Consider the following 15,881-nt stretch of genomic DNA (forward strand, 5'->3'; position numbering starts at 1 on the left):
AAGAGGTTATGGAGGACTAGAAGTGAATCAGAATATTGTAGGCAGTATATTTGTCTTGTTAATCTAATAAGATTATATAGTTTCATAAGACCAGAAGTATAGTTCTTATTAATAAGTATTATGAAGTATGTATTAAAGAGTTATTTCTCTAATTATTTGGTAATTATCTAAGACTTGTCAGGGATCACTTTGGTTTTTAGATTTATTTTCATTCATAGAGGAAGTAGAGAATCTAAATTGCTTTCAGTTGTAGTAATGATCACAAAGATATAGATCCCAGTGTCTCCTATTTGTTTAATGTCTGTAAATAAAAAGAAACTTTAAGATGTGTCCTCACATCTGTATAAGATTTTTTTGATTGATGTATTGTTGATATGCAATCTTATGTTGGTTTCAAGTGTGTAACACAGTGGTTCAACAGTTACCATTTTAAGAAATCTTCACCCCCCTCAACTAGTGCAGTTACTATCTGTCAACATAGGAAGATGTTACAGAATCATTGGCTATATTCTCCATGCTGTACTACCATCCTGGTGACCAACTTACATTATTGTTGGGGATTTTTGTGCCCATTTTTCCTCCTCATCCCTCCATCCCATCTACACCCAACCCCTACCCCCCCATAACCACCACTTTCAGTGTCTATGAGTCTACTGTTGTTTTTTCATTTTGTTCTGTATTTAGTTTCTACAAGTAAGTGATGTCATAGTATTTGTGTTTCTTTGCCTTGCTTATTTCTCTTAGCATAATACCCTTTAGATCCATCTATGTTGTAAATGGCAGGATTTCTTTTTTTTTTTTTGTGACTGAATAATATTCCATTGTATTTATCACATCTTTATTCATCTATTGATAGACACTTTGGTTGCTTCCATATCTTGGCTGCCATAAATAATATGACAGTAAACTTAGGGATGCATATATCTTTTCAAATCAGGTACTTTGTTTTCTTTGAGTAAATTCCTTGAAGTGGAATTACTGTGTTAGATGATATCTCTTTTTTAATTTTTTTGAGGAACCTCCATATGACTTTCCACAGTGGCCGCACCAGGTGATATTCCCACCAAAAGTGTAGGAAGGTTCCGTTTTTCTCCATGTCCTTGTCAACACTTGTTATTTCTTGTCTTAGTGTCCATTCTGACTGGTGTGAGGGTAGTATCTCATTGTGGTTTTGATTTTCATTTCCCTGATGATTCACAATGTGGAGCATCTTGCCCTGTACGTGTTGCCCATTTGTATTTCTTCTTTGGACAAATGTCTGTTTAGGTCCTCTGCCCATTTTTTTAAATCAGATTATTTGTATTTTTGGTATTGAGGCATATGAGTCCTTTATAAATAATTTTGGATGTTAACCCCTTATCAGATAAATTGCTTATAAATATATTCTGCCATACTGGAGGTTGCCTTTTTGTTCTGCTGATGGTGTCCTTTGCTGTACAGAAACTTTAATTTGTTGAAGTCCCACTTGTTCATTTTTTATTTTGTTTCCCTTGCCTGAGGAGATGTGTCAGGGAAAAATTGCTCATGCTCATGTTCAGGAGATTTTTGCCTTTGTTCTGAGATTTATGGTTTCATGTCTTACATTCAGGTCTTTGATCCATTTCTAGTTAACTTTTTGTGTATGGAGTTAGACATTAATGCAGTTTCATTCTCTTGCATGTAGCTGTCCCATTTCCTCAACACCAGTTAATGAAAAGACTGTCTTTTCCCTATTGTATATCCATGGTTCCTTTATTGTATACTAATTGACATGTGTGGGTTTATATCTGGACTCATTATTCTGTTTCATTGATCAGTGGGTCTGGTCTTGTGCCAGTACTATACTGTTTTGGTTACCCTAGCTTTGTAGTATAGTTTGAAGTCAGGGAGAGTAGTCCCCCTGGCTTTGTTCTTTCTCATGATTGCTTTGGCTACTTGGGGTCTTTTGTGGTCCCATATGAATTTTAGGATTATTTGCTCTGATAGATTTGCTCTGTCTAGTTCATTGAAAAATACTGTTGGTATTTTCATAGGGATTGCACTGAATCTGTAAATTGCTTTGGGCAGGATGGCCATTTTTGACAATACTAATTCTTTTCCATGAGCAAAAGGGTAGATTTTCATTTATTGGTGTCTTCTTCAATTTCTCTCATGAGTGTCTTACAGTTTTCAGTGTACAAGTCTTTCATCTCCTTGGTTAGATTTATTCCTAGGTATTTTATTCTTTTTGTTGCAATTATAAATGAAATTGTTTTACTGATTTCTCTGTGCCAGTTTTTTGTTATTATATAGAAACACAACAGGTTTCTCTATATTTTGTATCCTGCAACTTTGGGAGTCCTTAGGGTTTTCTATGTATAATATACTGTTATGCGCATATAGTGACAGTTTAACTTCTTCATTACCAATTTGGAATCCTTTTATCTCTATGTGTTGTCTGATTGCTGTCGCTAGGACCTCTAGTACGATGTTGCATAAAAGTGCTGTGCATGGACATGTTTGTCTTGTTCTTGATTTTAGAGGAAAAACACCATGGGGTATGATGTTAGCTGTGGGTTTATACACTTTTTTTCTGAATTCACTATATATACTCTATATATTTTTGAGTTTTAAAATAGTGGTTTCCCATGAAACTGTCTGCTGAATTGGTAGTTTTAAAAAGTGTAGATTAAGTTCATGGGTCAGCAAACTATGACCCATGGACCAAATCAGCCTGATTTCGTAAATTATTATTGAAACACAGGCTCATCATTCATTTATGTATTGTATATGACTCATTTTCTGCCATAATGGCATGATTTAGGAGTTCCCTTAAGAGACTGTACTACCTAAAAAACATATTTACTGTCAAGTCCTTTTAGAGCTGCCAACCCCTGGATCCAGTTCTTAGATGTTATAATTTCACATGTTGTTGTTATTTAAATAGTACATTTTTGTAGAGCCTATAGGAGTAAAATACTTTGGTTGAAAAACTTTCAAATACATGAATTCATAGGTAATAATGTGAGTGCTTAGGTGTTTTTCACCTAAAAGGTACAGAAACTTTTCATCCCTTTCTCTTTCCATTTTCCTTTTATAGGAGGAATAGCACCTGTTATGCATAAAGTTAAAATGTGAATAAGTCCTTTGCTTTTAACCTTGACCATTATATGAAGTATTTTCCCCATGTTGTATTTTTCATCCTTGTGACTGACTTAGTTTTTAATTGGAGGTTTGTATCTCTATCCCTTTCATTTATTTTGCACCACCCCTCCACCCCCTGCCCTGTGGCAGCCACCAGCTGATTCTCTGTATTTGAGTCTATTTCTGATTTGTTTGTTCATTTGCTTTTTTTATATTTTTACATTCCACATACAGTAAAATGTCTTTTTCTGTCTGTCTTATTTCACTTAGCATCTATACCCTCTAAGTCTATGTTTTTGGAAATGGCAAAATTTCTTTGTTTTTTATGGCCAAGTAATATTCCATTGCATAATTTTACCACATCTTCTTTATGTATTCATCTATCAAGTGCTTGGGGACACTAAGCCACCTAACACTGCTACTCTGTTTCTACTACTAAAGTTGTGTCTCTCAAATTTTACCTGTTTTAACAGTGCTTTTGTCTTCTTTTTACCTCCTTCAAGGTAGAATGTGTTTCATATTTATTTTTATGCCTTCTTCCTGTCCCTGTCCCCTTTCCTCCTCATTATCCTCTCCTCCCATTCCCTTTGAAAAGTGATTCATAATAGCAGGTTTACAGGCCTGTGAACAAATGTTTCAGTATAATGCTTGTCAGTGCAGCTCTGCTGAAGATGAATCATTATTTTGTTTATATATGAAGAAGTATACTTGGTGCTGTGTTAGAGAGGAACATAGCCTCTTGATGAAGGGGGCTATGGAGATATTGACTTATATTCCTTATCAAGGCATAACACAATTTATTACACTATAAAACATTAGTAAGGCAATATAGTATACATAATTATTATGTACTATTTAACTTACATAATGGTATAGAAAATTACATACAACAATATAGAACTGGATAATATGTGTAATATATAAGAAAGCAATGAGACCATGTTTTCTGTTCCCATGGACCATTTTCAGTGTAGAATTTCATCTGACTTGTTAACTTGTTAATGTTGGGAATACACTTTTTAACATTTTCATTTTTAATTAGAAAATGCTAGCTTTTTCAAGTAGAGTGAATAATTTGATGTACATAACCATTTTAAAAAGTTCATTTTCAAGAAAACAATCATGCTAATTAAAAATAAATTAGAAAGGTAAAAATCAAATCACTGAAAGATATTTTAAGAAAAAATGTTCTTTAAATTTACTGTAAATATAATACAATCCATAATAAATTAATAAAACAAATGTATAAATTTTTGTAATAAATTTATAAAACAAATGTTACAGCTCTATGAAGATATTTGCTTAAACACAAGTACTTGAAGGTTTGAGGCAAAAATATGAACTTTGTTAGTTAACAAATAAGTATGTATTGTTCAGTGTATGTTTTAATTTTCCCTTAAAAAGATGGATGTCTGGGGTCATGTTAATTTTAATTATAGCTCTTTTTTTAAAAAGGAAAAATATTAAAAAATTTATTATATTTAGAGATCATGGAAGAAATTGAAAGAAATTCATAGGTTTAATTGTATGTACATAAAAATATCTGTACTTGAAAGGGAAACATTGTAATCAGTATAAAAAGGCACTGGAGAGAATGTAAGATGGTTTTTGCAGAAAATATGACCAAGTCATGTTATATAAAAGTTCATATATTTGGATGGGAATATTGAGACACCAGGAATAAATTAAAAATATAAATAAAAATAAGATCTTATTCCAAAATTAATACTACCAAGTTCTAATGAGAATGCTATGATCACACTGCTGGTGGCAGTATAACCAAACTTAATTTCTTTACAAACCAATTTAGAAATATGTAGCAGGATCTGAAAAAATGTAATGTTTTTGTAATCTTTCCCGACATCTTGGAATTATCCAAGCAAGTAACCAAAAATAATAGCACAATTTGGAATTAAAATGGTTGTATATTGTTATTAAAAATTTACAGATACTTGTGAAAATCTTTAAATTGTGATTCATTTTCTTTCACATGTGACAAATGTGATTTTGTTTATTTTTAGTATTTTTAATTAAAGTTATACATGAAGTAGTTTAAAGACAAATAGTTCTGTCAAGTTTTTAGGGAAAAGAAAAGAAAATCAGTCCTCTGTCTTCTTTAAAAAAACTCTTTTAAGTCAATTATTTTGCTCTTCAGTGCCATGGTTATGACATGTTCATTACTTTCTATTGATTTTCAGTTTCAGTCATTATCTGTTTTATTAGAATCAGGATTTAGCGCACTTCCCACTGCCCCATGCACCTTACCATTTCCTATTCTCCAACTTTTCAGTGCAGTTATAACTCTGGTTCAAAACAGTATTTAGTGTTATATTTTTATGGCTATGAATTTTGTTTACAACTGAGCCCTTTTAATAAACTTAATTTTCCTTTCCTGAACAACTTTGTTTTTTCTGATAATTTTCTTAATTTCTTTCCCTTTTTATTTTTTATGTGCCTGTATGTTACAAAATCTACCCCAGCTCTGTGTATCTGAATGTAGTTCTGTAAGAAAGGGAATGTGCCCTATTGTTAGTTAAACTTGATAATAATAAAGGATTGATAATGACATTGGTAGTTGGCTAGGAAAAATTAAGTAGCTTTGACATTTGAATTACACATTTATAGGATTCTGCTAAATGGTAAAACTGAATTATTCCACTTTATTCTACAATTTGAAAGGGTCTTAGTGAATTAAAATAACTATAAGGACAGCTAAAATTAGAAAGTGTCCCTTGTGGGGAAGAAGTAGCCTGTGTTGTCACTAGCACTGAACAGTGTTAATCTTACAAAAAAAAAAGTTGCCCTGGATATTCTGATTAATTTTTTAAACTGACCTCATTCATACAAAGGAAGGGTCGTTTTAACTGGCAGTGCTTATGAACGGCAAGCTGGTGTAGAATTAAGTTAGTATAGCAGTGACAAGATGTTGAGAAAGGAAAACACAAGGGAAGAGTGAAGATGGAGTGACAAAGATTTGAGGCAGTAACAGTAGCTGGAATAAGGGATTACCAGTGCAGTGGTGATTAGTCAGAGAAACACGCCTCTGCAGGGTGAGAAGGCATGCGTGTGTCTTACTCAGGTCCTAAGGGAGCACTGTTTTTAAGTCCTGATGCATGTTATGTGATTGATGTGCATTTGGAGTGGAAAGAGGTTGAAGCCTATTTACTGAAAGGGTAACTAAAATGAATGTTTTAATAACTTCAAATGACATCACAGTATTTTGTGAATGACAGGCCTCCGCGCCAGTACCAGTACATTTACTAACCTCACATCAGATGCTCTTTGTATTCACAAGCAGCAGAACAGACAAATATAGGTGGCTTTCTACAGTATGGCTCCAGGTTCCTTATAATGAAAGCTTGAACAGAAGAGACTTCAGATGCTTTGACATTTAATGAGAAAATGTAGGTTTGTATGTGAATGTTTAGAATATAGTGAAGATGGATTTGATGTGGTGTTGCTTGATTGGTACAAATCGAGGCTCCGATGTTTATATTGTCTTTTATTAAAAAAAGAAAAAGTGAAACAGGACCAGCTCTGAATTATGTTCAAACTCTGTTAGCATGTATCTCTTTTTCTATGAATGAATTTCAGTGGAAATACAGAGGTCTGAACTGTGCTAATTTTTTGGGAAGAACTACAGTGGCGTTCCAACTGACATTAGGAGAAGGCTAGTAAACTGGGGTTAATGAAAAAGCAAACTTTGAAGCTGTAAGCATATTTGGTTCCTGCTGATTCCTGCTGAAAACTCATTACAGGAATAATTTTATGCCTTAAAAGTTTTATAAAGTCAGTGAAACTAGAATTTTGTGGTGATTATTTCCAGCTTCTCAAATACTAGTGAATTCATTGCATTCTGTAATCTAGAAGTGTTCCTGGGAGTACTACTGCTGATAATGCTTTCAGAGTATTTTTTATAGCATTCTTTCAAAGGAGTCAAAACAAAGGGACTTTTCTCCCTAGTTCTGTATTTTTTTTGGAAGTTAAGTGAAGCATACATAACACTGCATCCAATAGTAGTAATATCTTAGGTTAATATACTTGCTTTACAAAGCAGTTTCATATATATTCAGTTAATATATAAGTGTAGGTCTTCTGTTTGGTAGAGGGAACAGTGACAATGCTGGGATGGTGTAAGAGACAAAGGTTTCTGACTCCTGGTTTTATGTACAAAATAATACATTCAGTGTATCTATCAGAAGTGGGATTAAAATGGGTGGAAGTTATGTTACTATTAATAACTTGCATTTAAACATTACAAATAAAATGAATAAAACGTTTACCACTTAAAGTATTCATGTTACTTTATTTGGACCTTGAAATTACTGTGAAATAGAACAGGGATTAATTAGTGTCCAGTGACTTGCTCAACAACTCACGGCTTGTGAGTGGCACAGCCAGAACTCTGACATCTTTGACTCTTAGATGCTGATTTCTTCAGTATGCACAGTGTCACTGCTTCTCCCATTTTGTGTACTGCTGATGAATCACAGAGGGAAACTGAATTAGTATCTGACTACCTACATTCCTGTCAATATGGATAAAGAATGATGAAGTCATTCAAGTGCTATAAATATTAGTTTGTTTTGTGATTCAGGATTATAGAACAAATTTTTGTCATTATTTAAAGAAGTCCTATAATGAAACCTTTCAAAAAAAATGAAATCCATTATGAACTTAGGGTACTAGATATATTTAATAAATTTGGATTTATTATAATTAATAAAAAATAATGGATTTTCACATTAAGTGAACTTAAGGCATGATACATAAGCTAGGTTGAGAGTTTTAGTGATTTCTGTTCTTGGTTTCTACCTCATTGACCTTCGAAATAACAATCTGGAATATTGAAAGGACTAGTCCTAAAACCTTGCTATGCAACTTAGCATATTTTTTCTATGATTATTAGTTTGCATATACATACATTGTGTATGTGTGTGTGTATGGAAGAGAGATTTGAGATATACATAAAAACTCTGGGTCTTTAATTTACCTTTAAAAAAAATCCCTCGAGTAAGAGTCTACTTTTTAATCAGATGAGTTGAATAGATTATACACAGGATAGATATATGTTAGTTGGCCTATCTAGTAATAGGAACTTACTGTTGGAAGTAGAGTTATTTTAATGTTTATCAGTTCTTAGGCCAAGCAATCATTTTGTTAAGTAATCTAGTGATATTCTTACTGACTTTGTATTTTTTATGTTGGCTGTAAGTATTAGGAAGTTTCCTTTCTCTTTAAAAATACTCTGGTAGTATATTGTAGATGGGTATCAGTAGTTGTCTCATGGTGTTCTGGTTTAAGATACACAGATACACCGGTTTTGCAGTAGAAAGAACCCCAGACTTCCAAGTCAGCGGACTGGTACAAACTTGAAATACCACTTGAATCATATTCTACATATTCTCTGGATTTAGATTTCTGTGTATAAAATAAGAGTGTTTTACCAGATACACTTAAGGGCCTTTCATTGTAAACTTTGTATGGTGTTAAATTATGTTCATCTGTGAAATAGAAAATTATATTTAGACAAAATGTAGAAGAATTTGTAATGTTAGCAATTGGTGTATATTTCAGACTTTGTTCCTGATGTAGATATTTTATTTATTTAAAAATTTGTAGATCGGCATTTTTTGTAGGAAAAACTACAATAGAAAGCCTCTAATTAAAGAGGTTGGTAAACATTTATAGAAGTATTTGCTGTGGAGATTATTAGCCTTGAATACTTATATTTAAAGACCTATTTATACCTTTCTCTCGAGTATAATAAAATCTTTTTTTGTGTAAACAAGATCCTTTGGTCACCAGTGTACCTGCCCCAGCACACAAGTGAAGAAGTAAAGCATTAACAGCAAAGCGAATTTTCCCCTCTTGGTTCTTCCCAATCACTTCCCACACCAAAGTATAATCACTGTCCTCACTAAATACTTAGTTTTGATGTTAATGAATATTAGTGAGTTTTTTCTAGGAATTCACCTGAAAAAAACAAAATCCCTGATTTGAAAAAATATAGGCACCCTTATGTTTATCGCAGCACTATTTGCAATAGCTATGATACAGAAGCAACCTAAGTGTCCATCAGTAGATGAATGGCTAAAGAAGATGTGATACATATACACAATAGAGTATTATTCAGCCATAAAAGGAAAAGAAATCCTGCCTTTTGCAACAACATGCAATATCTAGAGGGCATTATGCTCAGTGAAATAAGCCAGGCAGAGAAAAGTACTATATGATTTCACTTATTTGTGGAATGTAAAAACAGCAAAACAGAAGGAACAAACAGTAATAGACTCACAGACACTGAGAAGTGATTAGTGCATACCAAGGGGGAAGGGTTGGGACTGGTAGGGTGGTAGGGTGAGGGGATAAAGGGGCACAATAATTTGCAATCACAATACGAGTTGGTCATGGGGACAGTAGTACTGCATGGAGGATACAATATAGTCAGCAATTCTGTAACATCTTTCTATGTTGATAGTAGCTGCACTAGAGGGGGGAAGGATTTGACAGTATGGGTAACTGTTGAACTACTGTGTGGCACATTTGAAACCAATATAAGATTGAATATCAGTGATACTTTAATTAAAAAAAATAACTAGTTTTATAGGAAAATGTTAGTGAATCTCTTTTTTTTACATCCAAAGCAAACTATTCACTTCAGAAATAGTATAATTAGCACAATAATTAAGTTACTTAATTGTGAATTAACCCAGTCCTTCAGTCCTTAATGGGGAAAGTATACAGTGGTAGGATACTTCAACTTTTAACTGTGGTGATATACTGGAAATAACAAAAAATGAAATTAAATATGTGGTGACAATTGCTGGCTCTTTTCCAGAAACCATTCATCTTATGCAGTAGGATCATCCATAGATGTCTGTAGTACCCAGAAGTCTTCGATAAATAACTCAATATATATGTATTTGATGAATTGAAAAAAAGTTATTAAACTAATAACATTCTCAATGCACAAAACTTGGAAAACTCCAAAGCACAAGAGACAATAGAATATTTTGACTAAGGCAAAGCTGAGTCCTATAAAGACCATTATTTAAGGATAAGTTGTATATGGACTTAGGCAGCATTTCCCCCATTCCTATCTCTACCCCAAAGATCCTCTCTGTGTAACAAATAGAAAATGATTCTTAACTTCTATAGATGCATGGGAAACTCTGTAAGTTGTAGGTAAGACTCTATTTCCCAGTCTCCTTAAAGCTAATTAGGCTATGTGACCAAGTTCTTGCCAGTGGAGTGTGAGATGTGGTACATGGAACATACTGATTTCCTGGTGAAGAAATTTCTGAACCTGGACTTCCATTCTTTCTTTGCTACCACTGGCTGGAATAGCACCCATGTAAGGCCAATGTGTCTCTGAATAACTGGAGCAGAGGTTCTCGCAGACCTGAACAGTCATCTTGGACTAATTTTGAGAGAGAAATTTGCTTGTTTCTTAAGCCACTGCCTTCTGGGAGAGGTCTCTGCAATAGCTGCTTAGTTTATGCTGTCTAGTGCATATTTCATCCAAATGATTCTTAAGCATACATCTGCTATAGCAGTTAAAAAGTTGCAATTTATTAATGATTTACTTAGAAAAAATAACACAGGTTTAATATTACCCCTATGATGTCATTCATGTACTTGCATTCCTGTGATGCTCTCTTGAATGTGAATGATTAGAGGACTCAAGATACTTAGAATCTTTGCAGTAAACAAATCGAGTTCCATATGTTTAAAAAATAGAGACAGATGACAATTCACAGCTCATATAGAGACCACCCACAGTTTTTGTGTTTCATGGAGTCATTCATTTGATGCTACCTTGATGAATATGTGTTTTATTTCCACCACTGGTATTTATTTGACACAGATAATATGCACTGAAGAAACTGCAAAACATTTACATATCAGATGAATGGAGCAACAGTCACTCAGAAATCACTTTTCACTAACATCTTATAGTGGAAAACCAGGGTAAACTGCAGGGAGTGGAACACTGTCCTCTTTCTGCTTAATAGTGATTATTCTTAATTACCCATGCCCTTCCATCATTAGTATGCAGGTAAAATTTGAAATATTTTTCATGGTGACTTTAACCATGAGACCTTATAAGAAACTGAAGTGTAGTTTAGCTTCTGTGTCCACTTGGCCCAGAGAAACTACCTCTAACATCAGTGATGACATCTGTATTGTGTTTGAGCTGTGGAATTAAGGGACATTTTTTTTCTCTAGAAATTTAATTTTTCGCAGTAATCTTTTTTTTTTAAGTTTGAAGAACGAATTTATTTCTCATACCTCGATGGTGGGAATACTAAATAGTAGAACCACTTTGGAAAACATTTCTGGCGACTCATAAGGTTTCTTCATGCAACTTTGCAGAACATAATTCCTTTTCTCCTGACATAACCACTATTCTGAATTCCGTAACATTTAGTTTTGTTCATTTTTTTTTTTTGAGAGGGCATCTCTCATATTTATTGATCAAATGGTTGTTAACAATAATAAAACTGTATAGGGGACTCAATGCACAGTCATTAATCAACCCCAAGCCTATATGTCAACAGTCTCCAATCTTCTGAAGCGTAACAAGTTCTTACATGGTGAACAAGGTCTTACATAGTGAATAAGTTTTTACATGGTAAACAGTGCAAGGGCAGTCATATCACAGAAACTTTCAGTTTTGATCACACATCATGAACTATAAACAAGTCAAATATGATTATTTGTTTGATTTTTATACATGATTTATATGTGAATCCCACATTTCTCCCTTATTATTTTTTTTAAATAAAATGCTGAAGTGGTGGGTAGATGCAAGATAAAGGTAGAAAACATAATTTAGTGCTGTAAGAGGGCAAGTGTAGATGATCAGGTGTGTGCCTATAGACTAAGTATTAATCCAAGCTAGACAAGGGCAACAAAACATCCACGAATGCAGAAGATTTCTCTCAAAACGGGGGTGAGGTTCTAAGCCTCCCCTCTGTTGATCCCCAATTTCTCTCCTGATGGCCCCCCTGCAACTGTGCCTGTCTTAGGTTGTTCCTCCCTTGAGGAATCTTACCCGTCTCTGGCTGACCAGTCATCTTCTGGGACCATACAGGGAAATGTAAAGTTAGTAAGTGAGAGAGAAGCAATATTCTTTGAAAAGGTTAGCTTTTTACTTCTTTGCAGATTTATGCTCTGTGGCTTCTATGCCCAGCATTTGTCTTGAGGTATCTTTACCACTTGGAAGAATTACGATACTCGGTAATTTTCGATATGAGGCACTAATTCTACTAAAGGGTTGTAATTAGGAAGGAAGAGGAAAAGCTATAGAGGTAGCAGATGGAAGAAAACATGGGAAGATTGATTATTTCTTTGACATATCTTCTTGTAGAGTAACATAAGCATGTATAGGTTTTAAACTACTAATTAAATTGTGCACATACATTAACATAATAGGAATACAGCTACATAACCAAAGCAGACCTACAATTACCAGCCATATCCAGTGAGACCAAGAAAACCAGTTAGGTACCCTAGGCATTTGTGAAAACTTATCAATGATATGATGGATATTGTCTAACTGAATTTGAATAGTTTGAGAAAAATATGACAAATTAAAACCACATTCCTGGGAACTGTTCATATCCCATGTGTTCTTTTAACAGTAGATAGTCTATAGTCGCACGATTTTGGAGCACTGCAACTTGCACTTCTCCTAATTCTTGGTTGAGTTCCGACATAAAGATCCAGTCAAATTTGTCGTTTTACTGTATGCACAGGCCAGCTTAGATATATCCTTCTTCATTCCAATGGCAAGTCCAGGAACCCTTGCGATGACTGCAGCTACAACTGCAACAGCGCCAGGATCTTTGTTGAAGTTTTTTGATGTTCATCTTCTGGAATGACTCTTCCAGAAGATGTTGATATTGAAAGTTCTTCTTCATATCATATCTTAATTCGTTTTCTGGGTAGCCAAATTAGGCTTTGATCCTATGTATAAACACAAACACACCCTTTGCCCACACTTTGATATGACCTTTATACCATTGTGAAGAACCTATTGGAGATCACCACACAGGAACTGCCTTTTTTTTTTTTTTTTAAGAGAAAGGAATATTATCTTTTCGCAGTAATCTTAAAAACAAAAGCTAAACAAAACGAACCAAGAACAACAACTAAAAACTAGGCAGTTTTGCCTAATCAGATGTATGAATATGGAGTCAGATCTCCAAACTTCTCTTTCCACATATGTAAAATGGGGAAAGTTTCTCTGCATTGTGGGAAAGATAATAAATGGTAGCAGTTATAATCTAATTGCTAGCTAGTTACTCTGTAAATTCAAGTGAGGAAATTTCCAGGAAATTGGTTTTGTTCCCTCCTGGCCACTAAGAGGTGCACTTAGGACCAGTAGAAATGTGAGCGGAAATAGTTCAAAAGCAGAGGACCTGCTTCAACTTCTGGCAGAAGTGGATGCTCCCTCCTACCACATCCTATAAGCTTAGAAATAATTTCAAATTTTCTACATAGTACAAACGGTAGGCATGAAAAGTTTTCGGCACTACTCCGAGATTATTGTCTTGGAAGCCCTCAGCTTTTTCTTCAATATTACTTCTCGGACGTGGCTTTATATTCTTTGAAAGACCAAGAGCAGGAAAGGTTCGTCTTCCCCCTGCCAGGACCCAGAGGTTATGTCCCATCAGCCTTGGCACGCAATTTTCCTGTCCTTTCCTCGGCGCTGCCTACGGAGGTGGCAGCCATCTCCTACCTGGCATCATGGCTGCCCTCAGACCTCTTGTGAAGCCTAAGATCATCAGAAAGGACCAAGAAGTTGATCCGCACCAGGTAGACCGATATGTGAAAATTAAGCGTAACTGGTGGAAACTCGGAGGTATTGACAACAGGGTGTGCAGAAGATTCAAGGGCCAGATTTTGATGCCCAACATTGGTTATGGGAGCAACAAGAAAACAAAGCACATGCTGCCCAGTGGCTTCCGGAAGTTCCTGGTGGACAACGTCAAGGAGCTTGAAGTACTGCTGATGTGCAACAAATCTGTGCTGAGATTGCTCACAATGTCTTCTCCAAGGACCGCAAAGCCATAGTGGAAAGAGCAGCCCAGCTGGCCATCAGAGTCACCAATCCTAATGCCAGTCCGCGCAGTGAAGAAAATGAATAGACAGCTTGTGTGCATGTTGTATTTGTGTTAATAAAGCCGTAAAACTGGCATCTGGTGTTTCCCTCCAAAAACAAAAAACAAAAAAAACTGAAGTGTGTGTTTTAAAAAAACAATCTCTAGCTAGTTACTCTGTAAAAGTTAATGTAGCTTTGGAATTAAATATATTTTATAGATGAAGTATTTTTTTTAACTTTTAATGCATACATGGTAATTCAATCCAAGTAATTTAGATAATAACTCAGTTGACTGAAGTATCATGTTAAATAAATGGGACTGTGTGATCATTTATTTGTATAGTGGTTCTCAAACTTTAGCTAGCTTGCATCAGACTCCCCAGGAAGACTGGATGAAACGTTGCTGATGGAGTAGGTCTAGGCAGAGTGCAAGAATTTACACTTCTAACGGTTTCCAGGTGCCTGGAATGCTGCTTCTGCTGCTCTTAGAATCATACTTCGATTAATCACTGATTGAGGTTATGTGATATACTTTCAAACTTACTGAAGAGTACGTAGAAGAATGTAACAGTATCTGAATCCCATTATGCTGCTTTACAATACTAAGTGTCTTGTCAGATTGTTTTAGATCCTGCCCCCTTTTTGAAGAAGTAAAACTGCTGATGCAGTGAAATGTGTATATCCTTCCACTATCCGATTCTCCTCCTTCTCTTCCTAAAAGGGTAACCACTCTCCAGGATGTAATAATCCCCATCTTATGCTGTTGCTACATGTACGTATGCCCAAAAGTAAGGTATTTTACATATGTTAGGTTATGTATAAGTGGTATGATATGTATCTTGCAGTTTACTTTTTAAATTATGAGAGTTGCACATGTTACATTCCCTCATGGTCATATTTATAACTACATTGTGATCTTTAATTACATAAATATGCCACATTTATTTTATCCATTTTTCCGCTGATGGGCATTTAGGTTTGTGATAGGCACGAATGGTTACATAATTGACTGCCATTCCTCCTCTACTTCCTTTTTCCTTGCTGTTAGGCCCTTATGTTCTGAGTACTCCCTCTCCCTTAAATGTAAGAAATAAAAAAAGGTGGTTTCTTTCCAGTTCCAAGGGAAGGGGTGTTGATTCGACTAAGCCAGTCATGGTAATTTCTTCCTTTAACAGTGATTGGTTTTGGCCTGGGTTTGTAGTACAGTCCTGCTCAGAGACAGTAAAGGGAAATCTGTGAGGGACTTTACAGGAAAGATTTTTCTCCCTAGATAGAGAGACATGAAGATAAACCCTCCAGCTTTGGATATGGTTGTGCAGGGGCAGGAATGGTTGTAGCAGCAGCTGTTTCTTGAGACTCTGAGAGAACAAATTTGAGGAGGAGAGAGTTTGGGTTTTTGATGATGTAATTGTCCTGAAACTATCCATTTTCCTACTTCTGTTTATGTGAAATTTTCCTCTTTGTTTTAACCACTTTTCTTTGAGTGTTCTGTTATTTGCAACCAAAGCAACCTGTCACAAGGTAAAAAAAAACACTGCAAAAAAGATTCTGAGTTTGTTACCTGTATCTAAGCACAAGAATTTCATTAGGTTAGATAGGTACATAAAAGTGGAATTTGGGGACTGTTGAGTATGTTCGTATTTAGCTTTAATAGATATCAGATTAC

The 15,881-nt window shown here is 34.9% G+C and overlaps 1 protein-coding gene and 1 pseudogene across 3 annotated transcripts in view; both read left to right on the plus strand.

The window, feature by feature from the left end:
* Window positions 1-15,881, plus strand: part of SLC39A10 (solute carrier family 39 member 10) — a 184,398-nt gene that overhangs the window by 112,254 nt on the left and 56,263 nt on the right. The window lies entirely within an intron of this gene.
* Window positions 13,572-14,308, plus strand: LOC118933525 (60S ribosomal protein L32-like; annotated as a pseudogene).

The sequence above is a fragment of the Manis pentadactyla genome, chromosome 6 (genome assembly GCF_030020395.1).
Source record: "Manis pentadactyla isolate mManPen7 chromosome 6, mManPen7.hap1, whole genome shotgun sequence".
NCBI lineage: Eukaryota > Metazoa > Chordata > Mammalia > Pholidota > Manidae > Manis > Manis pentadactyla.